General features: G+C 41.4%; 1 long non-coding RNA gene across 1 annotated transcript in view; it reads right to left on the minus strand.

Annotated features, from left to right (window-relative positions):
* The window catches only part of LOC148224033 (uncharacterized), a 240,951-nt gene that overhangs the window by 167,252 nt on the left and 46,499 nt on the right, over positions 1 to 27,200 (minus strand). Inside the window, exon 3 of the long non-coding RNA XR_015803572.1 lies at positions 26,210 to 26,333. This is a non-coding gene — a long non-coding RNA (uncharacterized LOC148224033). The remainder of the gene's footprint in view (positions 1 to 26,209; positions 26,334 to 27,200) is intronic.

Raw genomic sequence — 27,200 nt, forward strand, 5'->3', positions numbered from 1 at the left:
AATTGTGTGGCTCTCTGGAAATGAATGTAACAGAGAAACCAACTTTTGCTCCCGTTCACTTTGTTCTCAGTGTACCCAGTCTTGGCTCCAGGTCCTCTACCCTCAGCTTTAATTGTGAGATCGAAGACAAAGCAGCACTCCTAGAAGATGTAACTTTCAATCCAGTTCAGAATATGAGGAGAAAAGAGCAATAAAGCTATAAAGTTCCTTAGTTGCCAGATATTAAGTAGCAGGGAACATTTTTGTGCTTTGCGTACCAAGGTCAGGAACTTTGCTAAAAGGTCAGGAACTCCATGGAAAATACTCCACAGACACATTGTCTGGCAAGCAGTTTGTTAAAGCTCGAGTTTTGCCAGAGCAGGACAGACTTTGTACTAAGCATTTCACAGCCCCACAATTCAGGCTGCTGTGCAACAGAGGGGACCAAGCATTTCTCTTGTACAGCAGCCCGCCACACACAGGTGAAAAGCACCATTCATGAAGCATCCTCACTGCTGTACCACACAGAAATATAACTTCACTTAGCAGGGAGGAAGCAAGACACACCAGAGAACCTGATAGCAAGCACAAGGTTCAGCCAGTAACTCGTGAGCAGGTTAGCAATGGACTGCAAAGGCCTAAATAGACTCCCATAAAGCAGCAGCTTTATTGATTACCCTGGCCTATGGATGCTACGCATTTTTGCACGGTGAAACAGCAGGATCTGTGTCATGGTAAGAGCTGTCTGTGTGCACAAGTCTGAGAGAGATGGCCCATTTGTACCTATTTCTCCAAGACAGAAACTATTTTAAAATACTAAAATGAAAACCAGGCAAAAATGTCTGATAACTCTCTGTTTTACAGAAATTACTGAGTCGAGATCGTTGGCTGCTACACTGGGGATGGCTCCACTCTTCTTAGCAGCCTAGGTTTCATAACTGTCCATAAAGCATGCTCAAAATGGACCTCAAACAGCCTGCCTCCATCCCAAAGCAGTAAAACTGTTATTAAGTTGTTTTTCATTATCATGCAGGAACTCTAACTGCAGGAGTGGAAGGGCTAAACCCTGACCACCCACCAAAAATACAGGGAAATCTCAATTAACAGAACACAGCAAACGAAGCAAGGGAAAAAAAAGCTCTTCTCAACAAGACAGCTGAGCAGAACCTAGTCATAGTAGACTAGTAGAGAACCTGCAGTCTTACATCAGAAAGGGCACTCTTTCATGAGATACACATGAGGACGAGGCTCTGTGCTAACACCATTGTTTCCTGCAGCATCAAACACCTAGCAGAAGGTAGCTAACAATGAGAAAAAACCCATGCAGTGAACTCTGGGCAGAGACTTGTTAGCAAGTCTAACATTAGCTGTACTGAAAAATAGCAGCACAATTGTATTCCCCATGTTTTGCTTCAGTCTGTGACTTTGCTTTAACATGTAGGCTATGAATATCCACCCAAGAAATGGCACACAGGGTGATATCACCCTTTTCCCAGAGCTGCTTTTCAGTACTATAAGGAAAATAAAACATAGTAGCCTCTATGTCATGGCTCTTTCATTTTTGTCCAGTATGGCATGGAAAAGAGAACATGAAGGCCATGACTTGGGACACTACATTTTTATATCTATAATGTTTGGCAACCATAAAGGTTTGCATGCTCTTTAACAGTGTGAACCTCATTTTCTGAACACTCAGGCTGAACCACCTTGTCAAAGAACAGTAAATAACTCGAACTTCTGTGTTGCCTAGAGGCTGCTGTTTGACACCACAGCAGAGAATAAGAATTTGCACAATCAAATAGCTGAATCGAGACAATAAATTTGCATTTTTACTGATTTTAGTTTGTCTGTCTGTCAGGTGCAGTGTGAAGGTGATAACAGTGAGTTGTACTCATTGATAATTCACTTAACCAATTATCCAGCACTACTGCAGGAAGCAGCACTGGAAGTATCTGTTGGAAAACAAAGATGCCTTGCCTTTAGAGCAAGATACAGCGTGAAATAGAGAATGTACAGGGACTGATTTTGAGCATGAACAACCAACAGTAAGCTGTTATCAGCTCTGCAAGCACTGCTCAGGCTGAGACAGGGATTCTAGAGGAAAAACACTAAAGCTAGATCATTCAGCTAAAGCCCCACACATACAAAATATACATAGAAAAGGAGAAAAGATCAACATAAACCTATTCAGAATCAGAGAGGTTTATAATTAATTAGCATTTGATCTGGCAATTTATCCACTTTTCCCTTTTTTTTTCCTTCTTAAATAGGTCCTCAGTTTATTAAGCATATAGCTTATTCCCTGTATAGGGAGACAAAAATCACACATATCCAATGAGAAGCAACAGCTGTCAGGAAGATAAGTCCACAGTGCCTGGAACTATCACGCACCCACAGGGATGGAAGGGACCTCTAGAAGTCACAGGGCAAACTTCCACCTCAAGGCAAGCTCAGTTTTGCCCGTGTCATTCCTGATCAATGTCTCTGCCTGACTGGCAATTAAAGAACAGCCATAGAGACTTCAGATCCTAAGCAGAAAGTCTAATCCCCTGTCCTTTTCTGTTGGAATGCTTTTTCTTAATCTTTTCTTCCAGAAATGTAAACAAATTCCCATGCTATCCACTACAAACCTGGTGTATAGTGGATGAGTTTCCTCCTTTCTTTAAAAGGAAAATTATTTCAGATCTGTTGATATTCTGATAATCGTCACTACCCTTAAAGTGGAGAAATATACCTAGAGATTGTAATACATCTCCCTAGAATCTCAGTGTACAATTAAGCAGGCAATGAAATAATAATTTCTGGGGAATGTCCACCTTATTTAAAACTACAATATTTTCACTACTGTTAAAAAATAAATTTGTACATCAGAGTTTTCCCTCTTGTGATTAATGCCACCTATTTTCTGGTCAGCAGAAGATCAGTTATGAAATCTATTTCCATAAGATATATTTATACTAAGAAGAAAAAAACAGAGCCATTTCATGTTACAAACATAATGCAGCCAGAATTTTTTGTTCTGCTTTTAGCAACAAATGCCCCCAAAAGTCTAAACATCTCTAGCTGTTTGAAGAGATCTTTAAATCTCAGAAGACAAATTTTTATTGGAAACAAGCAGGACTAGCCAACTTTCTCATTTGAAGGAATAAAAAAAAACATAATGAAAAAAACCTGAAGAGAAGCAGACCATAAATAATCCCCCTGCTTGCTTTTCTTTCACTGCATGCCTCCAGGGTTTCAACCAAACCTCCAAGGCTCTGCAAATGCTCTGTGAGCCTTGGGGTCCCTACAATGTGCCCACCTGTCACAGCAGAGGCCAAATTGTGCATTTCCTCCCTGCACTCTGCAGACCCTGTGTTGACCTTCCCTCTTCTCAGCAGCCTGAAGCCTTCTAGCTTTCTCTCCAAGGAAGATGAGTGTCAACTCTATTTAAGGGACTCATTCATGCATGCGAGAACAGGTAAATTTCTGTATACATTTGTATAAGCAAGCTCTGGGTAAGGGAAACGAAGAGTGAGATTTTCTGGGAGGCTTACTGCAGATTTGAACAGAAACAGAGTTAAGCCAGTGATCTCTACATCACAAAATTCACCAGTGTTAATTGTAAAACATAGCACCAGTAAAGCCAAGAAAGCTCAGTGAAGATTAAAGGAAACCATTTTTTAAGAAAAGCTATCCACGCTGTCAGTTCTCCAAAGGATCTAATAAACCTTAAGGCAAACAAGCAGTTCAAATTCTATCCCTCTGGAAAAGTTAGAGCAGCAGATTCTGGGAATTTTGTCACATATGCTGTAAGAAGGCTAGCAGCATGTCTCAGACTTGACTTATGTCTACATAGAAATGGCAACAGGCCTTGTTAGGCAGAGCTTTTGTTCTTGAATCATCACCAAAACTCTCCAGGTCCAACTGAGTGGTCTAGAGCCAGGAGTATTCATTGCTTAGATAAGGTCTTTTCATTCAAAAGCATATGCCTGGCATATTTAGCCAGACCCCATTCCTCCAGGGGATGGAACAAAAGTATTCTTGCACAAAAGCAAGAAAGAACGACAAGCATTTCCATCTTGAAGTAACTCTGCTTGGAAATACATTTGCGTGTGAGGATGAGCTACGCACATAGCACATACATAATTATCCTCACTAAGCCAGAATTCAAGAAGCCTGCTTTTACAAAACAAATGTGGAATGGCACAATTCAGCATCAAGGACAGCTGTGCTACTGCTGGCCCAGGGCCACAAGGGACAGACAGACAGACAGACAGCTCTCCACTTTTACCACCCTGATGGTCTAAGTCCAGGCACACACTGTATCCACTGCACCTACAGTAAATCTCACTGAGAAGACAGCACTTATCACTGAGACAATACAGGCCTTTAACAGCTTCAGTAACAGCATTTCAGACGACAGAGCAACATTCCAAGAGTGCTCAACATGAAAACTGTGAGCTCTTGTGAAATTCTGCATTCGAAGCAATGCCAATATCACCTGGTCCCCAAAGAGCCAGACCCAGTCAGCCACTAAGGAAGGGAACATTCACACAACAAAGTGCACTGTCTTCTGAATGGAAGGGCTTCAACAATTTACTGGCACAAGAAATGCAATACTTAAGTCAGGGGTACTTATTTATAGCCTATTTGATTTAGAGATCATAGAAAACAGAAACTTCTGTTTCTTTCCTAATACGACCCTTGACTAACCTCCCAACTGCATCTCAAATTTGTCAGAGCCCCTCTTTCAATTTGAGGCTTTCAATTCTTTCAAAATGAGGCTGTGGTGATTCAAGATTAGCTTACATTAAGTGCAAATTCCAGATTAGCTTTCAGTCAAAAATACCGTGGGACTGTGGTTCACAGTTCTCCACTCAGCTTGCAAACATACTCTGGAAATATAAGACCCTAAACAACAGATGATATGGCAAAGCTAGTGGATGCCACATGGTGAGATACAAAGCCGTCAAGGAAAGAAGATGTCTCATAAAAAAGAAATAAAAATGTAGTACCAAAAACTGACTATATTTATTTCATACTCCATAGGATTTGGTTCCATTCCCAAATGTTGCTATACCAATAAAATCCTCCTTCCTTAGGAAGCTGCAGCAACACAAAGGATAGAGGAAATGACACATAAACAATCTGTGTGTTGACAAGAAGGCAATTTTGTAATATGTTGTTATTTATGGCCAACACTTAAGCAGATGGAAGATGCATCAAAATGAGGGATTCATTTAGAACATGCAGGCCAGGGAGAAGTCTCTGCAGGAGATGTGCACCACGGGAAAGCATGAGGCACTTCACAGCTAGAACTGCATTACAGAGTTTGTGGTAACATGCTGCAGGTCAGGTAAGGATGCAACACAGTCCCTCAAATAGGTGGCAAAAGGAGACATAGGAAGGGAAACCTTATTCAGAAGTGCACACACCCTGAGCAGCCCTCTTGCTTCCTGAAGAAAGTGCATATTCCATGACCTGTCCTGCTGAAAGTCTGCCGTTTTGCTATTCCTTCCCCCAGGGCTGGTGACATCCCTCACTTTTTTGGGCTCAGGTGCTGAACTACAGTCAGGATGGCAAAAGCAGCTCCACAACTTGGCCCTTGCTCTGTGCACTGACCAGATTTGCCTTTGTCACCCCACCACATTCATTACACTTCCCAGGGGCCTTCTGCCTTGGGCACTGCTGGGAACACATGGTGATACAGTGCAGGAAAGGAATGGACTGGCCAGTGAGAGATTTCCAGCCATAACTCACAGCACAGCACACAGCTCCCAACTAACACGCTTATTTTAGCTGCATCGCCTCCCATCACATTAGCTCATGCACAAAAGGGGAAAATAAGTTAACAAGGGAAAAATATTTATGCCTCCTTCTCTCCCTCCCCACTATTTCATTTCATTCTAAATCAGTTTGGAAGCCCTGCTGGCATCAGGGCCCTGGAGTACTGACAGCTTCAGGGAGCTTTCACTATCTGAGAGTCCAACTCCCTATTTTCCTCTCGGCTGGCAAGGCCCCTTAGTCATACATATGGGACACAAGACCAAGCAAATCAGTTTTAGAATAGCAGTCTCTTTCTAATAACTGCTTTAACTTCCCAATCAAAACTGAAGTTTAGGAGTTTCCCACCCACTGAGCATCTCCATGCATGCTAGGGTAATAACCCCTCACCTCCCTCCCACACCCGCTGGCAATTCAACTCCTCATGTCACGGGACTATGCTCTCCAAGGATTAAGTTTGTGGTTTGGCTTCCAAACCAGTTAAATTCTCTGTATGTGCCTTTTTGCCTCCCCATGCTGCCTCTGAGCTCATTAGCCAATTTCCCTTGCCTTTGGCAGGGAGGAAGCGCCCTCAGAACATTCATGTTTTTTGCAGGAATTAGCAGGAGAGCAAATGAAAATACTGTGTAAGACCCTGGCTTATATGGCAGAAGACTCTGCCATGAATGCTCCCTCTGACCAAGCCCCAGCAAACCTACATGGAGCTGCTCCTCAAAATACAAACACATAGGAAATTAGTGTTCATTAGGTCACTTCTCTCTGAGCTATCCAATTTTTTTTCTAGGCTTCCTACAGCTTTATCCAAACTCTGTGAGGCTCACCACAAATTCTGCCTGCAGTGTCTATCAATATTCTCTCTGCCTGGCAAAGTACTGAGGTGTCCTGCCTTCCCAGCACCTCACTGCCTGAAGCACATGGATTTAAGCACAGTGTTCCTGCAAAGATGCACATAACAGGGAAAAGATTCAGCACGAGGGTCACAGGGACAAAACAAGGGGCAACAGGTAGAGGTTGCACCAAGAGAGTTTCCATCTTGATGCAAGAAATTTCTTACAGTGAAACCATCAGCCAGTCACTAGAACATCCCCCCAGGGACGTGGTAGTGTGTCCATCACTGGAGGTTTTCAAGGTGCAGTTGAACAGCAGGCTGGAAGTCTCATGATCTTTCAAGGTCCTTTCCTTTCTAAACTTTTGCAATTCTCTAATGCCAAAAGAAAGGGTCTGTCTATTGCATCAATACCCAACCCCTCACACACCTCCAAACACAACACAAGCTGGGACAGAAACACCATAAAGAGGTTGGGGAAAAGCCAGGACTAGGGAGGGACTTAATTTCTTTTGGTGATGCAGGTGGCTCAAATGCACAGCAAATTTCAGTTCCAGAGGTTATTTCTGGAGGTCAGACCTCAGCTCTGTTATGCTAATTGTTGCTAGACAACAGTCTTCATATGAATATAAAATCAACTATCAAGAAAAAGAAGTCTAAAATATTGTTCTGGTTTATTTAGGAATATCTGAAAATTCAAATTAAATTTAGCTAACAGGTATGTTGAGGTAAAAGTAGAAATGAAAGTGTTCATCAAACAAACCACTTTCAAAATTAAACATTTTAATATTTCCAAAATATTTCTCTCCCCCCTGAAAAGTATTTTATTTTTGGTTTTGGTAAAATGCTCAATTTTACCTTTCCTTCCATTGATTGAAACAATATTTCACCTAATACTTTTTCCAGGTTTTGATAGGCAAAAAGGCTGTACTTCCTGCTTTACTAAAATTACAAGAATAAAAATTTATCCATTTTGATCAATGAGTGGCTTAAGCTTTTCTTTAGGAGAAAAGAAATCTGCAATTCTGTGAGAGTTTCTGTTTCTTTCCATACAGCTCATCACAACTTTGCATAGTTAAACTGCAAATTAGGCTTGAAAAAATTGCTACTTCTGCTTTGTAAAAACGCAAGCAGGACATTTTTAGGTCTGAAGCCTCAGAAGGCTTAACTTCACTTTAACTGGAGCTAAGTCACTGTCAGTATTGAGACTGCAAGGGTACGGATACAGCCAAATGCATGAGTTACAGTAATCGAGCTGAAACGAAAAACTTACAACCTTATGTTAACAGATAGGGTGGGAAAATACAGACATCACAGCTTGTTAAAAAGATTAGTTACAAAGGTTAGTTAGAAAGCTTGCCAGAGTTGTTTTGTCAGTGAACACACAGATAAGCACCCTCAAGGTGAATTGTAGCGACGCTGCTGATGTCAGAGGGACATTTTGCAGAGAGCACTGCCTGATGGCCGAGCAGGGCACCTCACCTGGGCTGCTGGGGAGAGGCAGCAGTAAAACAAGTTAGCATAGAATAGATGGAGCAAAATTAAGGGGTTTTTGAATTGTTGGGTTGTTTTTTTGGTTTTTTTAGAAGTCTCTTTTTCCCTGGGGATGATTATTAAAAGCCTTATTTTGCTAATTATAAGGGTCAACCTAATTTTAAACCCATGGAAATTAATAGGGATTAAATTTTGTAAGCTACCTTGTCTTATTATCCTACACATCTGGATAGTGCTGACTGCTTTGGCTTTTGCAAGGATCAGGAACCCAATCACCACCATGCCAGCACCCTGGTTTCAGCTAGCTCACACAACCCACTTCTTCCTTGGGTTTCCTGCAACAACTCCAGAGGCACCTGCTTGGAGGAAACGGGGCAAGCCCATGTGGTGCCTGCCCCTCTTTTGACGAGTGGTGTCACCCTCAATCTATGTCTCTGCAGGAACAGTGGCAGCTGGTGGCCCACTCAGCCAGGGTCCCCAAGGTGGTAGGTGCACAGAGCACAGCATCCATGGGAGCCTCAGGAAGTTTTCCAAAGTGAAAGGAGTCAGAAAGCCTCATTCCCACCCTCTCAAAACAGAATAAATCAATAACTAAATCCTTGCACACCCTAAAACCAAATCTTTTTACACAACTTCTCACTATCTCTCTACAACCACCTCCATGATTTTTCATAGCTGCACTTCCTACCCTGGGAAATCTTAAGCATTGAGATGTAGAGTGGAAAAACCACAGCCACCAAAAAAGGCTTTAAATCATGGCTGAACCCAAACCAACGGGTGAATTACTCACATTGAACCTCCAGGCATTGCAGCAGCTTCCATGTGTGTAAAGCAGCACAAGGGGATACTCATCAACATGTTTAAAGGAAATAAAAATACTTATGCCAGCTAAACAGCCAGAAGAAGCAGACAAACCAACATATTTTAAAGCAAACAGGAATTTAGCTGTTTTAGCTATTTTCACCTCAAGGATTTATAACATGCCCTGCCTCCCAAGTGCATTTCCTTCTCCAATGTAATTATTAGTCAGAATACTATGAAAAGGTTTACCAAAGCTTTTCAGATGAAAAAGCAGAGAGGAAAGAAGGTCATGCTCTGCCCATGCATCCAGCATCTCACATCAGGCAGCAAGCTGGGTTGCTTCCTCCCCATCCTCTCTCTTTTGTTCATCATGCCTGCTGTCCCAATTTTTCACATTTAAAATGCACAAGGTAATTTTTGGAGGCTGAAACCAAGGGCCAGGATGTAGAAAAAGCAAGCTGGTGTAAATCCAGAGGTGCCATGGTGGTGATTTACACGAGTTCTGCCGAAGGGTCGCTTTGTCTCCTCCAAAGCACAGCGCTACTCATGTGACCATAAAACAATAAATAACAATAATAAAAATGCTCTGCACACATTCTAACTTGAATAATTGCTTTCTGTCTCCTTCCATTCCCCTCAAAGTGGCAGCAGGACACAGCTACTCCCTTACTTGCTTTGCTAACCCAAAGAAAACCAAGCTCCAAAAGTCATATGTCCTGAGAAACAGTAGGAACGTGTTTACACAACAAAGCAGAGGCACCTTAGCAGCAAATGCCAACATTTTTGTGCTGCCTTGAAAGCTCCAACAGGGACCCAATAGCAAGAAAGTAGGTTTTGGCACATTAGCAAGTATGAATTTTTGAGGGAAACCAGGAGGCTTTCAGCACTTGCTCTAGATTTCCACCTCTTTCTCCTCCACTTCCAGTGCAGAAGTAGTTTGTTGTCTTAGACACCAGTCAGTGCCTTGCTGGCTAGTCATACCAGACTTCTTAGTCACCAGAACAGATATCCAGCTCACTGGAAGCATTTGTACCTTGGCTGTGGGCATCTTGCTGGTGCCTCTTCAGTGGCTGTCTTATCTATGTCAATGCAGTACACTACACATTTGCTTGGGCTTGCTGTGATCACACGTGTTTTGTTACAAAGAGCCAAAACAAAATTGCCTAAAGGGTCCAGACAGAAAAATCTTTGGCAGCCATGTCACACAAGTGCCTCATTACACGATGACAAATGATGACAGAAGAGTCTGCTGGTTCACTGACCTCCAACTGTTGCTCAAGCCTATCCAGGATCAGGAGGACAGAATTGGTATCTACAACTCTAGAGGTCCAGCTTTGGCCTAGGACATTGACTATTCTTCTAATCTTTTCCCTTCTTCTGACACAGCCTGTGCTTCTTTACCTAATCTCTCTGTTAAGTGCAGACATGAGCACAAAGAAAGAAGGAAATCAGTAAAGAACCCCGGGAAGCAGAAGAGGAAAGACAGTCTAAGGGCCAGAGAGTCATGGATGTAAACATTTCAGAGAAAAAGGAGATTGGTAAGAAATGGTGCAAGGAGGGGGAAAAAAACCTTGAAATCCATGCAGATTTATACTGGAATGCAGCTGGGAGATGCAAGGTGGGCTGTCAGAAGCTCTGTGCATTGGTCTGGCCCTTCTGTTTATCTCTGTGATAGTGCTCTTACCAATATCAACCCCTAGCTTAGTGGTAAAGAGCTTAGGAGCGCCTCACAGGGAATGTGCCACACAGATTAAAATGTGTGCAGAACTGGAGGAAGAGGGGTTGGAGAAAAGATAAGAGGAAGAACAAAATCCTGCTGCTTCAACAGGCATGTGTCCCTGTGTCATTTTACCTGCCCAGTGACATGTTGTTAGATTTCCTCTCTGTCTTCCAGAATGGGAAAGTCCATACCTATGCAACCATGACAACAGCACAAAAATACAATTATCTGCACAGTAAAACATTAAGAGACTGATGAAGGCATAAAATCCTCTACAAGGTTAGCAAAATGAGTCTCTTCAGCCACTGGATCACCAGTGTGAAGTCAACCACCACTGTATGTTCGGAAAAATTTTAGAGGGTCATTCAAGATTGTTGGAACAGCTGAACTTTTTTTTGGTATGTCTAAAAGAAACAAGCAAACAGAAAAAACCATGCAGTAATACTAAGCTATCACTTCTCTCTAAGCTTGGAAATACATTGACATTTTTGGTATTGTCATTATAGCTTCAGACTGGTAGAAGTCTTAACATCTGGAATAACTGCATTTATCCATTCACTAGCACATGCTGCCAGAAAAAGTTACAAAAAATACACTAATGGCACTTAACTTCATTTGAATACTGCAGGAAAAACAAAAGCCACCTTCCCCAAGGTGGGAAATACCACAACTCAGTGAGTGCAGTTTTCCCTCTGGCTGCAGGAGGACATCTGGCAGCCATGGTATTAAGGACCTGATGTGATTTACTGATTGCTCAAGCCTGCCAGAAACCGGTGTGAAAGTCCAGCTCTGCATTAGGCAGAAGTATGTGGAGCCAGTCAAATACACCTCAGAGACAACCCTTCTAGGACTCTTTGTGGGAATAGCTTTGCTGGGCTGTCTGTAACAAGTTATTCTTGCTAACCTTTATATTGCTTTAGCAATCTAGAAGCTCTGAGCAAGATCAGGGCCCCAGTAAATTTTTGCACAGTATCCTCAGGCAGAATCCCTTCTGCAAGCCTCTCCAGATTTCCGTGGAGTCAAGTCTGACCCATGCAGAGAGCAGAAAGCCACACAACACTATAATCCTCTGGAGAAGCTCAACATAGAGCACAGGAGCCCAGATTCTGCACCCTGATGTACTGCCTGACAGACCGCCTTCCTTCACAAGATGCCTGTAAGGAAGGGGGGTCAATAGAGTGACCCCGTAATAGCAGCTTTGCAGAAGGGCAGCACTGGGCAATGCAGGTAATTCTCATGAGCACAGGGACGTGCTCATGAGAGCACAGAGACACCAAAAAATGTCTGTCCCTGACAGCTTTCACTTCATAAGTGCTTCCCAGCAGGGCAGCTCCAATGCCAACACACACCCTTTGCATTATCTCACCACAGGGTGCTTTACATTTTAGTGTCTCTGTGCAGTAAGAGTTACCATGGCTTCCAAGATCCTATACTGCTGTTTTTAAATATCACCATGTCAACTAAAACTCTAGAAGGGGTTGCTGTGTTCCTCAAGGGGGTTGGAAGTCCATGCTTTATGGCACTAATTATGTCCTTTTTCCTGCCATTGGTACACAGTGAAATGCAAATCAGAAATGGGACCATGCACAAAATTGTGCTTTTGGGTCTTCAAGTACCATGATTATTTTTCGTGCCTTGTCATCATTTCGGATAAAACATGTCACATCCTGCTCTGTAAAGTTTAGCTAACATATACTGGTAACTTTTTACTACACAAAGGAAAGGTTGTTGTTCCTATGACAATAGAGTGAAAAAACTAAAAGGTGACTTGCAAGTCCATGTAAATCCTTCTCATTCACCCCCATATCACTTCACATTTGAGGCACAAGCTTACTAAGAAGGTGCACTTCTTTTAAAGCCAGAGAGGGGCTGAAGGAGTGTACAGGCTTCGCTTGCAGGACCAGGAGATTAAAGCTTGGGAACTCAAGGAGAGATTTTCAAAACAGCTCAGCTCAGCTTTGGAATTACTCTGCTTTTAACACAGCAGTGATAAGATTCCCATTGTCTACAAAGTGGGAAGTGCTATTATTTCACTTGGAGAAAGAGGATCAGTAGCATGCGATTTAAAAATGCCCAGCAGTTTTGAAGTCCTTGGTACCAGGAAAACATGTTTTATCACTTCTTACACAGCCAGCAGGTTGGGAAATGGGGATTTGGGAGGGCTGCCTTGTTTTTAATACGAAAGCTCAGAGCATCACTGAAACACCTGCCTTAAGAAGATGGAATACTGAGCTGACCTTCAACTACTGAGACGTCATAAAATCCAGAAAGTCAGCAACTATAACAGGGGACTGTGATAGTTCAAAGCAACTTGTCCTCTTCTTTTTTTCTCATTCTCTAAGCTAATTCCAATTGCTATGTTCCAGGAATTAAAAAAAAAAAAGCCTTCTATATCAGAACATAGTGACATTATATTTTGTCCTTGACCTAATCTTGGGTAGAGACAAACTAAATGAAAAGATTGGAAACAAATGTCCTTAACCTCTGTGTCTTTAAGGGATAAAGTCTTTCCTCTACTTTTCTAGCCCAACAACTTCTTGGGCTGAACAAACTCTATCCCTTGCTGAGTGTCAAAAAAAAAAAATAAAATAAAAATGAACCTTGCAGAAAAATTGAGAAAGAGCAGCAGAGCACTGTTAGCAGCAAGTGATTTTATACTGTAGCCAACTGCAGGGGTGGGGAAAATCTTTCAATGGCAGAGTGGTGAAGACAAGATCAAACAGAAACTGGTAGGAACAATCATCTTCTATTCCCAGCTCTGTGTCCTATTACATAAAGATGGCAAACCTTGATCAGCATAAAAAGATGTAATAAATGGAGAAGCTCCTGCTCTTGGAAAAGCTCCAGGTTAGCTGATTTGGGGAAAGGTAACAAAAGAAGCCTATTTGTTTTGATATGTTAATTCACCTATCCAGTTTCTGTCAAAGATCAAAGACAAAATTCTGGTCCAGAAAGACTAGTGGACAAGAAGGCTTATCAGAGCACAGGAACTTTAAGACAGAAGCAATTCTTTTAAACCACGAACTTGGGAAGTGTGGTGGGGGAGCAGATCAAAACACCAATTTGCATCTGGTGAAGGTGCACTTTTTGCTCACTACCACAAGCTACCCAACTGTACCTTCTGCATTTAGTGATGGCAAGCACATGGGAAGGAGAAGCACAGGAAGAAGGCAAGGGATCACAGAGGTCTCCCCTAGGGATCTGCCAGATGCATGTGCTTCCATCTGAGCTCAAAAATGCCCAAGAGACCAAATCCACTGCTTTGGCACCAGTGATGGGAGATCAGGTCACAGTGACCATTGGGGATGTTCTGGCAAATGAGCTTTATTCATCCTTCCTTTTCCAGAATGGATGAAGATAGGCACACAGTAAAACCACATTTGCAAGCAGCCCTACCAGATGCAACAGAGATTCTTTACAGGCAACCAGGTCCACCCATATCAATCAATTTGAAAGAGCAGGACTTGAGCAAACAGCTCTGGATACCACGTTTTGCACTCTCAGAAACACAGAGGCCACCACAGAACATGATCCATAACTCGTGCCAAATAATATTCGTGTCCTGTTGTGGTCACAGAAGTGACTTCAGGTACCTCAAATTCCTGAATGAAAGGTTTGCTTTCTTCCCTGTGTTGTGTTCCCCTGCCATATCCTTACAGTTTTTTATTTGTTTGCTTAAAAGGAAATGAGCCTAAGGCTGTGCTTGGCTTTTGCATATTTTATTTGATCATGCTGTACTTCAAGTATTATATCCCTTCAGTGACATCAGGCCTCAGCAGCTCTGCTGGAGCTCTCTCACACAGAGAGGACAGATTCACTGCCTCCTGTATTTTCAAAGGAATTTTTCCTCTCCTTTCACTGAGAATTATGCAGGAAGCACAGTAGAACCTTCCTATATTCTGCAGAGACCTTTAATTATAAGTTTCTAGTAGGTTTCCAGCTAGTATATTGTATCACCCAATGACAAAGTAAGAACTTGGTGTCCCTTTGCCCTCTCGCTTATACAAAATCACTTTGAGTACTTAAATTAACACTGTATGTCTGCCCTTAAAGGAGTGCTCCATCTTTAACCTTGAGGTATGTGCATTCCCAGTCTTGTCTGTGCAAACCTCTTGTTCTCACCCCAAGTGCAGCCCTGCTTAGCTTTACCCATTAATTAACTAGGCATTTTTCACATGTGATATGGGATTCTTTTAGCTTGTCCCCAATACCAGGAAAGAGAAGCCTACTGTACCTCATGTTATATGGATGTAGAGACTAAATTTTTGCATTGATCCATTACCATTGGAGATCAAGACAGTTCCAGAAAAATGTCAGTGTGAATTCATTGCTAAGGTTAAATCTTGATCTTGCCTTTCCCCTCCTCCCTCTTTTTTTCTGTCAGACTAGGTTCTTTTAGATAGTCCACACATGGCAGATGAAATATTTCACTTCAAATTTACTTGTTTGAATATCGTTGGTGCCACATGGGATTTCTGATTTAGTGAAACAACAGAAAATGTACTGAAAGTATAATACAAATGTATGTTACACTTAGTAAATTACAGCAATTGCAATACACAGTTCAGTCACAGCTCCAGCATGATTCCCACTGCTGATCCCTGTAATATGCCAGCTGGCATGATAACAGGCATCCCTGATCACCAGGAAGGAGAAGGTGGGTTGAAGTCATCTCAAACCCATTGCACTCCTCAACATGATTTTTCTAGTTGTCTAATTTTTTACTGTAGGTTGGGCTGAACTACAGATTCACTCCTCCCCCCAGCCCTGCAGGTGATGATCCCCTGCAGGGAGAAAATCTCTTTTAATGAGGTCAGGAGAAATTCTGGAAAAACGGACACACAATACCTGCAGCTTTCAAGCAAGCTGATGGGAAGGTCAAAATGCAGTGAAAAATAAGCAAAGACATGAAGAATATCTTTGGAGAAGACAGAGGTCTAGGGACAAAGGAAAACAAGCACAAAACCTGTCTCTTATCTTTTCCAATTTCCAGCTGCAGCAAGAAGCTGCCTCGAAGGCAGAAACGCTCACTCCAACAGAAAACAGCAGAGCAGTTAATGCTAAGGAACTCCAACTTAAAGCAAACTTTTAGAAGATCTTTGCAAGAGCATGCAGCTACAATTGCATTGTGGCAAACATACATTAATTTGAGATCAACTTGTTTGTGTAGGCCAAAAATATCAAAGAACATGAATATAGTAAAGACCTAAAATATTACACTGAGTGGATGCAGAAGTTATATTAAAATCCAAAGTATTACTATCAGCAATAAAAGCTAACAGCTAAGAGCACTGATACCTGTCTTTTAGAGCAAGCTTGAGTCATATGCTAGATTCAGATTTATTGAATAAATTCAGACACATCCTCCTTTGCATCAAACAGAAATCTATACTCGCTTTTTGCCTTACCTGGTGGTGCCAAACAAGGAGCAAAGATTAGTCCAATCCTCTAGAAGTCCACAGGAAACATTGAGGGGGTTAGGAAGCAGAGTTACATGTCCCAGAGACTGACGAAATTTTGCTTTATGAAACCTTTGTCCTCAGCATCAGTACTGACCTCATACTCTATTATGCACTTGCCTGAGACCTGTTCAGGGTTTTCCTCTGCCTTTGGGATCACCAGCTGATCATCGTCAAGTTCAGGCGAGAGCAATCTGCAGGGACAATGTCCTTGCTGAATCCTAACACTTGAGAGGTCTGGAAGGAACCTAGTTTAACTTATTTATAATGCAGGGCTGCCTGAGGGGAGGTAAAAAATTATAGGAAATAAGATTTCATCAGTTCTGCTTCTCACAAGTTACACATCCACAAATAAGAATTTCACTGGAAGATCTGATGAACTTTTTTATCTGGATAACTCTAGGCAAAAGAGCTCTGCTAGAAGTAACCAAATCCTTAAGGGCTCCCCTTGTCTGTTTTTGAGTTGAAATTACCTGAAATTTATTTCCTTTTTACGTTTTTGAAAAACTTAATTCTGTATTCAAAGAGGAAAAACTGCTGGTTTGGGGATATCTTCCAGGCATAACAACAGGATGAGCAGTAGCCTTTGGGAACTGAGCACACCTGTAAAAGCAGTGTTCCCAGACTCCATTCCCAGACACCCACTTTTGCTCACAGCTCCATGGGGAACTTTCAGACATGCTCAAAAACTCAGATATGAGGTGGTTTACTCCCATCTTCCACTTTTAACAGATTAAGTTCATTTGGCTAATTTTGTTTCATGTTGTTTAGCCATTTCATTTTTGCTACTCCTCATTGGGTGAATTTATTCCTAAAGTTATGCATTAGCAGCGTTTCTTCAGAAAAAGGAAATTTGATCAATTTGATCTGTGATCCACAGACTCTACTGCTCAAAACCAGGAAGCAGTATTTTTACTAAAAAAAACACTGATCAATTGAGAAAATTGGCCATTCCATTAAGAAAATTAAAACATGATGTTGGTATAACTAGAACAGAATTTTCGCTAAAAAGCTTATCTGTATTAAGAGTGGTAATTATATTGTTGCCATCACAGAGTTGAATTTCACACTATGTTGGCTGCTGCATCCAGAGATTAACTCTTTTTTCATTTCATGTATTTTGCAGAGATTCAAGCTACACCTCTTAGGGGTTTTACAAGGAAACAGAAGAAACTTTTTTTTCCAGTTTATTAGGAAACATGGATAAGTCTAGTTTTAACAATAAACGCTACTAGAAACAATATCAGTTGCTGAGAGCAACTGAAATTGGACTAAAATTCTTGATCAAGAACTAGAACTAAAGTTCTTCTTGATACCTGAGCTAGGCCAGTTCTGCTAAACTGCAGAATGTGAAAAGTGCAGGTAAAGCATGTGGAAGAATGGAAAGTGAGAATAACCATGAGATGAAAGGGAGGATAAAAATGGCATCCTAGTAGCAGATGAAAGTCACGCACAATACATCACCTTCTTTTTTCCTTCAAGCTGTCCCAATAATAGATACGAAAATGACCACAAGAGAAACTCAGGATTAGAAACATATGTACCACTGCCTTTGTAACTTTGAACACTGCAGTATGCAGAGAGCACAACATCAATGTTTTCTCCTGCCCTCTTGTTACAGAGCCTGCACTGAAGTGTTTTCTGTGGGCTCGGCACACGGCATTGCTGCATCAATCAGCGTGACACCCTGTGGGTTAATGCACAGAAACTCCCAGGTTAAGCCCTCCCTGTCTCAGTTCCTGATGTCAATATACAACAGAGCCATCTCATTGCATCTAAACTTGAGTTTCTCCACGGGTGGATGAACAGCATAAAGCCCTGTGCCGGGTCTGAGCTCAGCCTCACACTTTTGAAATTCTCTGGGGCTTCCAAAACTCTCTGATGGATTTAGATCTCCAGCTTTCCTGAATGGCTTCAATAATAGCCACCCAGACACTGAAGTCCAATTCTAAGGCAGCCTATGTTATGCGAGGGCAAACATTTTGGGTAGATTGTAGATTTTAACACCAAAAATCTGCATCACACCTCCATGCATTTGCCAGTTCTACTTAAGTGTACCTGGCTCAGAGATGATGTCTTAAAACATCATCAGTGGAGGGGTGAATAATTATTACTTATCTTTTAAGACTGAATGATTTTTACTTCAGGGAGAAAAATACAGCCATAATAGAAAACCTGCCTCCAAATGCTGCACTGTGACTGCAGTCCATGAGATCAAGTTGGCCCTTCCCACAATAATTATCTTCCACTCTCATCTGAAGGGAAAAGTAATTGACCTATGGCACAAGATAAAGAGGGCTCTAGCATATATGATATTTTATATTGTGAGCACTTAGCAAACCTATATGGCAACTTTGTGCTTAGCAGTGTAACTATCTCTGTACACCTATGCAAAATAACACAATTATCTTTGGAGTTAAAGGTGAACTGTCAGCTAAACCAAAGAAGTTGCTATTAATTTTTGTGATAAAAAAGCACTTCACCAACATATTTGATTTTTCAATTCAAATTGGAAATACTTCTTTGGAAACCAGTGCTCTCAGTAATCCTTTTAATTAATAGTATCCAGAATACAATAATTTCTATATTATGTACCTTAAGTCAACTGAAACATTACATATTGCATTTCTTTCACAATGTATTAACTTTCTGGTCAGGTGCTTCAGAAGAATTTAAGGATGAGGAGCACTACCCTAAGAAAAGCAAGAGATAATGCTTTAAGGTCAATCTTCAAGCCACAGTGTGGAATGAATTTGGCATCCACTGGATGTCAATGGAGGTCTGCATTTTATCTGTATGCAGGAGATGGATGTGTGTTATTTTAAAACTAGATCTCATTACTGATTTTATTAGGATAATTTTGCAGGTTTTTAGAGGGGATGGCTCTTTTCCCAGTATTATTATTCAGTGCCTTCTGGTAGCTGATAGAGGGAGCTGTTATCACAAAATGTCAAATGCCAGTAATGCAGAGACAATGTCCATTATCTCTCTCACTTGCACTACAGGACAGAGTATTCAACAAGTTTGGTGCTCAGTCAGACGGGGAAGTGCAGGAAATACTGAAGGTAGTTGCAGGTTTGGCAGCAGTGAGACTGGCATGATGAGAGAGAGGTTTTGCAGTGAAGTGGAACATGCCGAACTGATGCTTGGAAACCATGAGAAGTATCATGTTTAATTAGTGTGGCTGTGCAAATGATGTAATGAGGCATTTGAGAATGAATTTGAATAGCAGTTGGATAAAAGATTAGTAATCAGGATGTCTGGCATCCATCAGAGGCCCAAGAGACGGCTGCACAAGACACGTTCTCACATGCATCAGAAATGTCCAGATACAGAAATACACACTGACACAGGATGCTGCAAAGAGATGGTGGAGTAGCCACTTGTAAGGAAAATCTGGGCAGCTGCAAAGTGGAAAGCTGAGGATGGGGCAGGACCCCATAGCACCTAGAAATCCAGTAGTTCCTGATACACCAGTAGTTACCACTGTGACAGAGCCCAGCTGTGAACAGCAGCTTATGTTGGTAAAATTCAGGATTTCACAGAGTGTCTTACAGCAAATGCACGGTTCAAGGAAGTGAGGGATAAAGGATGAGATTTGCACAGAGGTAGCTCAATGAGGAAATTGCAAATTGCTGCTCTGCAGAAATTTCAAAGTGGTAGAGGTGTCATTATTCATACACTAGCCAAAAGCAATGGCCAAAAGCTGGCAGACAGCACCATCCCATTGCTCTGCAAGGTCTGCAAGTCAAAACAGATAGTGAGTTATTTGGTGAGGGAGGGAATATCTTTATTAATATTAAATAAATTACACCACACCTCTGTTAGAACTTGGCCGATGGGCAATGACCAGACCTAGCTACAGTGATTAAAAGACCTCATTCATATCTAATGATCACACAGAGTAATAATCTCATTGTAAAAGGCAATCAGACACTTGTTCACTCTTCTTATCTCTGCTCCACATTTGTAGTTACTAAGAAAGGATCTGCCTTTGATCATCTTTTCCTGTGCTGCTCTTTAAGCCATTTCATTAAAGGGCCAGAGTTTCCTGGATTAATGGCCATTTGTCATTTCCCCAAATCAATCTTGCCTTGAGTCTGTTGAGACCTTACAAACATTTCCTCAAATGTTTTTTTAGAATTACAGTAGCTACTAATGCTGTGCTTGGATGAAAAGGTTTTATTTTAAAAGACAACAAAAAACAACAAAACAAAAACCCTGCCAGAGCAGCTTCTATTTTTTATTTAAATGTATGGAAATCTTAACTGAATTTTTATTTTGAAAAAGAAATAAGCATATTGACTCCAGTTTTGTCTGCATATCTAAAAAGTCTTAATTCTTTCAACTTTTCAATCTGATTATTTTTTTGAGTTGCCTCCAGTGCCTGGGCTCAGCCCATCTGTCACTGTTGAGCTTTTTACTATTTCTATTTCATTTATATCTACCACATCTGCTTTTTAGGCTCAAGCCTGACCGATAAACTTTTTTTAAAGAGTCAAATACTTTAATAAAATCAGTGCCATGCTAAAACCTCTTTTTTTTTGGAGGGGAGAAGACTACCACCTCCCTTGTCTCAGGGAAGCATAGCCATTCTGGTTGTTCATAAAGAAAATTCAGTCTTTCATACCGGTGGAGGGCTGAAGTTCAGTGGCAGAGCTTTTCTTCAGCATTCAGAAGCTGAGAGCTGGTAGTACTGCCATCCTACGGATGAAGGGAAATTTTAGTATTTATCAGGAATATGAATTTTGATTTGGGGTTTGTGGCTTTTTCTTCTACAGACAGAAACAACTTTCCAAGACTGTGAAATGCCATTGGTCATCCCCATCCTGTGCCAAGATTGCTTCCCATACAAACCTAGCACGCTTGCTAAGAGGCATAACAAATTTAATACAAACCACACAGAGACCTCTTACCCTTTTCAATCAATCCATGCATTCGTATCCAGCAGGTGTAATTTACTCCACTTTTGCCTTGGTGGTATAGAGATGACAAGACACTAAACATTCAGTAATTGTGTCTCAGCTCTTGGATACCAACACAAGACACATGTCACTAGATTTTCACAGATTTTACCTGCTCTTTAGGCAGGTAATTGCTTTGCACATGGATTTTTCAGAGCTGCTAATGTGTTAGTCATTAAGGTGACACCAGAGACCTAACTGAGGCTCTCAAAATGTTAATTCCAGAGCTGCTAGGCTATGACTGGTATCAGCTAAGACTATTAGCAGGCCTTTATCCTAAGCAATGAGATCCAGGCAAAAACATGCTGGGCCATTCACCAGGCAGCTGAAGCTCCTGCAAGTGACAGATATTTCTCACCTCTCCAGATCTTGCTGAGTAGTTTGGACAGGGGGGTGACAAAGGTGTAGCTTGGTTTGAGGTTTCAGGTCATTTCAATTATTCCTGCCCCTAAATGGGGTAAAAGCATACAAGCTGCTGCTACCAAGCCATAGTGGGACATCACAATTTGACTTGCTCCTGGCTGCCCTCTTTGGTGAGCTTGTGCCACAGAGAAACCCACACACTCATCACATTCAACGTAAATTGAAATTTGAAAAGTGGGCTGGTCAGAGTTTGCTCTTGCTCAGCCTCAGCATTGTGCAAGCCACAACACTACATTCTGGATGTCTAATTAGATGCCTCCATCAAATACAGCTACAGTTTGGAAATGTGATTGCATTGCTTGGATTTTTACTGTTTTAATAGTAATTCACCTAAGTGACTCCCGTTCAATGGAGAGGTGTACACAGGTCAGCTTCATTCAGCTGGGGTGGTTCAGTTCGATCAGAATTCAATTCTTGCAATGAAACTTCCCACAATTAGGCTGGCCAGGACCTGCAAGATGAAATTTTGATAACAAATGGCATTCTTTTCAAAGGAGGCCTGAAATGCCTGACTGGCAAGACAGAAGGCAGCAGAGAGCTGAGGAATCAAACCTCGCAACAACCCTTGTTAAACCCACAGTGATGGAGCTACCATGCATCTTATTGAAACAATAAAAGCTGTTTTATATGGACCCAAAAAAACAAGGGATTCAAGGAAATGTTTCTCACAGCTGAGTGGGTATTTCCCAGGACTTGTTGGTTTTATTACCTCATCTGTGTCCTTAGCTATGAGCAAAGTAGTGCTGAAAGCTCCCCATTTAAAGCAGGCCATAGCAAACAGAGATTTACCATCTCTCTAAAGCTTGTATAAATTTACTGTGGGCACAAGCTCAACAAAAGCTTATAAAAGAGGTACCTGTGGCTTCCAAATTAAGCCCATTTTCTCTAATTAGCCTCCTTCTTCACAATTTTCCTTTTTCCTCTACTCTTAAAACAGTAAAAAAAAGCAATGGCGATACTGTGAAGGCCATAAAATCCACGTGCTTATGCTGAGCAGGGACTTGACATGTTGGAATTTTGCTGGAAGAGAAGTACAAACTTCAGCTGCAAAATGGCCAAGGGAAATTAAGCGTTCTGGTAGACTTGGACATGGTTGTGAGAATTCTTATCCATTTGCCTAACATTAATTTCTGCTGGTTATATTCTGAAGGAGTTTGTCCTCTCCTTGGAAATTAATTCCCAGCATAACTGTTCGTTGTTTACAAGCCAGTTTCTTTTAACTCCTCCTGCTGACAGAGCAAAACCTCATTTCATCCTTTAATCTGATGAAAGTCTTATTGAAAGCAGCCAGCACAGAAGTAGTTTATGGCAAATGCTGTCCTTGCTGTTAGGTTATCATTGCAAAGAGCAGGGACAGGTAATTTGTTTGTTAATGTTATGCAACTGCAAATAAAAGACCTGTTCTAGGACCCTTCTGTAACAGAGGAGCTCTAAGCTAATAATTTTAATAAGTAGACTAAGAGGGGTGAATGTCTCTAGTAATTAGAAATGGTTACAGAGCAAAGAACGTGGTTCATGTGCTGGGCTCAGAATTAAATCTTGGCTCTCCACAAGCCTAGTTCACCTAGCACTGCTTTAAACTCTTTCTACAGCATTCAGAGAGTGTGTACAGAGAGCACAAGGTGAAAATCCTAGTTATCTTTGGCTCCCTGTTTGGATTCTTCAGGACTAAGAGCATCTCATCTTTCCCAGCTCTGTCACACAGGCAAAGGATACCTGCTGCCACTTCCCTAGGGAGCATGAAGCATAAATTGGGCAACCCACAGCCTGTGCCAACCTGCAGAACTATCCCATCCTTTATTTTCAGCAACTTAAAATTTCAACCAGATCTCCTGGAAGACAGTTATATTCAGGGATCAGAGAGACTGTGGGTGGGGGGAAGCAATTCTCTCTAAGACATGGACTTCAAAACCAAGGAGTTTTTAGTTTTTAAATCCAGATTAAAGAGCTTAATAAAAAGTGCTTCAGATCTGAACAATGACCCAAGCACTGCACTAAGAATTAATTCCTGTGTTTTATTCAGCTGAGCAAGAGGTATGCTTCTCTGGAGAAGTAGCCAGTCCTTTAGACAGATGCTGCTCCTAGGTAAGGATCTCAGAGAGAACGTTTCTCTTCATCCGCTTGGCTGGCAGATTTATGTATGCTTATATGAACAATTCCTTTGTGTGGGACATGTAGTGTTCTTTGCCTCAAAAGAAGGGTGAGCATGGCCATGGCACCTGGACCTATTCACACATCAGTTCTTGGCAGCAGTTGTGGTGTCTGGAGAGGTTAGAACCCTTCCCCTACCCTCCTTCTGCCCACTGGGGCAACACTGCAGCTAAGCACAGTGTGAGTAGCCACCCTTTGCTGTCCATCTTGCCCTTGGCTGAAGCAGGGTGGAAGGTACAGTGATGTCCAGGTGGGAGAGGCATTAGACAGGGCAGACTGGCATCTCTGTGTGCAGCACCTGCAGCGACCCAAACACACTCTCAGTCAGCCAACAGGCATTTGTCTCCACAAAACAGTGAAAAAGCATCTCCTTTCAAACAGTCCCCTGTCCTGATTTAATTGCAAAAGGGGAAAAATAAGTTCTACCAGAAGGATAGGTAGCTGAATCACTCACAACTTACAGCCTTCAGGAATGAGCCTGGATAACCAGGGAGGTTCTTTCTGCTTCTAAGTACACATTGATCTATGCACTGCATGCTGAAAAACTTCAGGCTTTTATTCTCTACCAACAAACCAAACAAGTGCTGTCATTTAGGCTTTAGCAGATATTTACCCCCCTTCCTGCCTCTCCTCAGAGACATGAATAGTGTTATGAACACAAAGAAAATATCTCTGAAAAATAAAAGGTCTCACAATCAGTGGAGCCCAAGAACTAAACAGAGCGGGCCTGGAAATCTTCAGTTCTCCATAAAGGCATCATATAGAGATAACATACATATAGTGCAACACTTGCTGGCCTTTTTGTTTTAGCAAAAAAAGTTATTATCAAATCACTTTGAAATGTTTACACTGCATGGGAGGTTTTTCTCTGTATTTGTTGTTTTCAAAATATGGTCATCTTTTATCTTCACACAGAGATCTTGATTTTTACCTTTATCCAAAGTTGACAATGCTAACCCAAAAATTAATTCAGTGAAGGTGCTTAACAGGACAATAGTAATAAATTCCTTCAAAATAGCTGGAGAAATTAAGGCCTATTAAGACATGGAAATGATGGATCAGATAGCATTTAAGTAATCCTCTAGTAGTTGCTTAGCCTAATTTAAATATAGGAAGAATATCACGTTTCATCAGCTTCCATCTCCAGATTTAAGAGCTTCTCAAGTCCTCATTTATACCTGAAGTGTCACTGGCACATACATTAAAGCTGACAAAATCCATTTACTGCAGCAAGCTGTTCGAGTTCATCTCCTTATTTTCTCCAATCATGTTAATTTGCCTTTAGTGTTCTTTGTTTATAAAAAAAGAAACAAACAAGCACTTTATGTTTATTAGTCTGAAGTTCTTCCACAAACATTTACAGGCATTTAGGAGCTGCACTTGTTGATCACTGCTGGCATTCAGTCCAACTGTTCTTTAAAATTCCCAGCATCTCTGATCCTCTGGACACTGCTCCTCCCTATCTCACAAAAACTCAAACAAACCACCAGCCTTATAAAACAATCTGTCCCCAATAAACACCTTTCCTTAAAGGATGCTCAAAGTCTTATGAAGCCTGCAGCCATGTGATGTATAAACAGAGAATTAAATGAGACCTTTATCTGAGGCTCCTAGGCATTACAATTTAAAGAAAGTCATGCATCCTTTCTCACCCTCCCTCAGCCATGGGAAGAAATTCTGGAGAAGACAACCCACAACTTTCCAGCATCCTCATTATAATCCCAATTTTTTTTTCCCTAAGAAAAGTGGAACTTTTTCTCCTCCTGTCTGGGAAGCAGAGACAGCAGCAACCTTATTAGTTGATTTTTTGGTATCTAGCAAAGTACATGCTCCAAAGAAAGCTCAGCATTGGTTTCCTGCCCCTTCTTGGACCTCAGATCCCATGGAACCAATACCCTAACACACCTGCCACCTCACTTACATGTGTGTGAGTCAAACCAGTTTAGAAATATATCTTGGGGAAGGACAAAGAAGGAGGGAGTCAGACATAGAAAGAAGTGTCATAGCAGCCTCTTATCCTCAGCATACAGATTAAAAAAACAAACAAAAACAAACAAACAAACAAAATTTTTAAAAAACCCAAACAAAACAAAAAACCAGTCTTTTATGGCATCTTTTTCAGCAGGGAAAGATTATTTTTCCCCAATATAAGAAGAACCCTCCAAATCAATTTTCTTTTCAGAGAATCAGTCAAACCAGCCCATCCCAACAGACATATGAAAAAAAACAAGGAAACTTTTTAAATGGTGCCAATTCATCACGGCATCTTAACCCCCTTGTGAGAAAAAGCACAGCACCTTACAGCAGCTGAAATACTGGGCTGTGTCCCTCACTGTTGTTAATTAGCTGCCCTCTGTTGATTTATGCTGGCTGTCATCTGCTCCATCCAGCCGTATTTTCAGTGCTGTTAAGAACACACTCCTGGTAAAAAGCTTCAGAAATTCCCTGTGGTAACAGGACTATTTCTCATTCAGGTATCCTATCTGCAGGTATAAATCCCACTGTCTCTGCACCAGCACCTCGCAGCTATCCCTGGCATCCCAGTACCCACCCTGTTCCTTTGCAACAGTCTATTTCCTTTCTTTTGTTCCTTTTTCCCTGTAGTCTCACCTTTGCCCAAACTCACCTGTCTCTTGAAGGGAGCCCTGCTCATCTCTCCTCTGTTTTTCTTTGCCTCTTCTTCCTTGGGAAATCAGCAATCAGGTGAACTTGAAAATGGTTCATTGTTAGAATTTTTCACCTTCAAAGATCTGTAAAATATGTTAAATATTTTCTTTTAATTTACCTTCTGGTGGTTGTACTTCTATGTGAATGAAAGCCTACAAGGCACCTGAACAGTGGGCATCTCTACCAGCCATACCTCATACCATGCATTGCTTTGAGCAGAGACCTAACCCTAAAGCCTCATACTACATCCTGTGTCTTATTATTTGTGCCTGTGGCTACAGCATAAAGCAGTGGTGCATTCCTGCCTTCTCTATCACCTCTCTGCTGTGCAGCCTCCATAAAAATCTTGGCTCTCTAAAACGTTCATTTCTGTCTCAAGCCTGAGCTTGCCCCTTCCTCTCACACCACAAGCCTTGTTCTCATTGTCAGACCACATGTGTGAGAACACAGCTGGCTTGCAAAAACGATGCTACTAGGGGATAGTTCATCTCACTCACAAGGGGAAAGAAAAATTGAACAAAATTTAAACAAAACTCACCAAACAAAGGGATCTTTTTGTCCCTGAACTATTTTTCTTTTTTTTCCCCCCAAGTTTCCTTTTTCCTTTACTTTTTGGTTTTGTTTTTTTTTCCCTCTGAATTTATTCAGGGCTCTTCTCTTCCTGCTGTCTCCAAAACCTGTTATGCTCAGATCACATGTAGATCTATCTACATGTCTGAAGATAAGCACCAGCAGAAGTGCTCATAAAATCAGCACCCTGACGAGATGAGATCATTTCACACATGCTGTTTGTTTCCTGTTATACTGGGGAATTTGCAGTGGCTGCTGGCCACTATAAATACTGAACCATCAAGACAGCTTTTTCGTATATTTCACTGCAATAGTCATTGCTGCATTTTTGTCCTAAGAGTAATTTGATTTGTTGTAATCGATTTGAGTGGGTTTTCATT

This window comes from Sturnus vulgaris, chromosome 4, assembly GCF_052056855.1.
Source record: "Sturnus vulgaris isolate bStuVul1 chromosome 4, bStuVul1.hap1, whole genome shotgun sequence".
NCBI classification, from domain to species: domain Eukaryota; kingdom Metazoa; phylum Chordata; class Aves; order Passeriformes; family Sturnidae; genus Sturnus; species Sturnus vulgaris.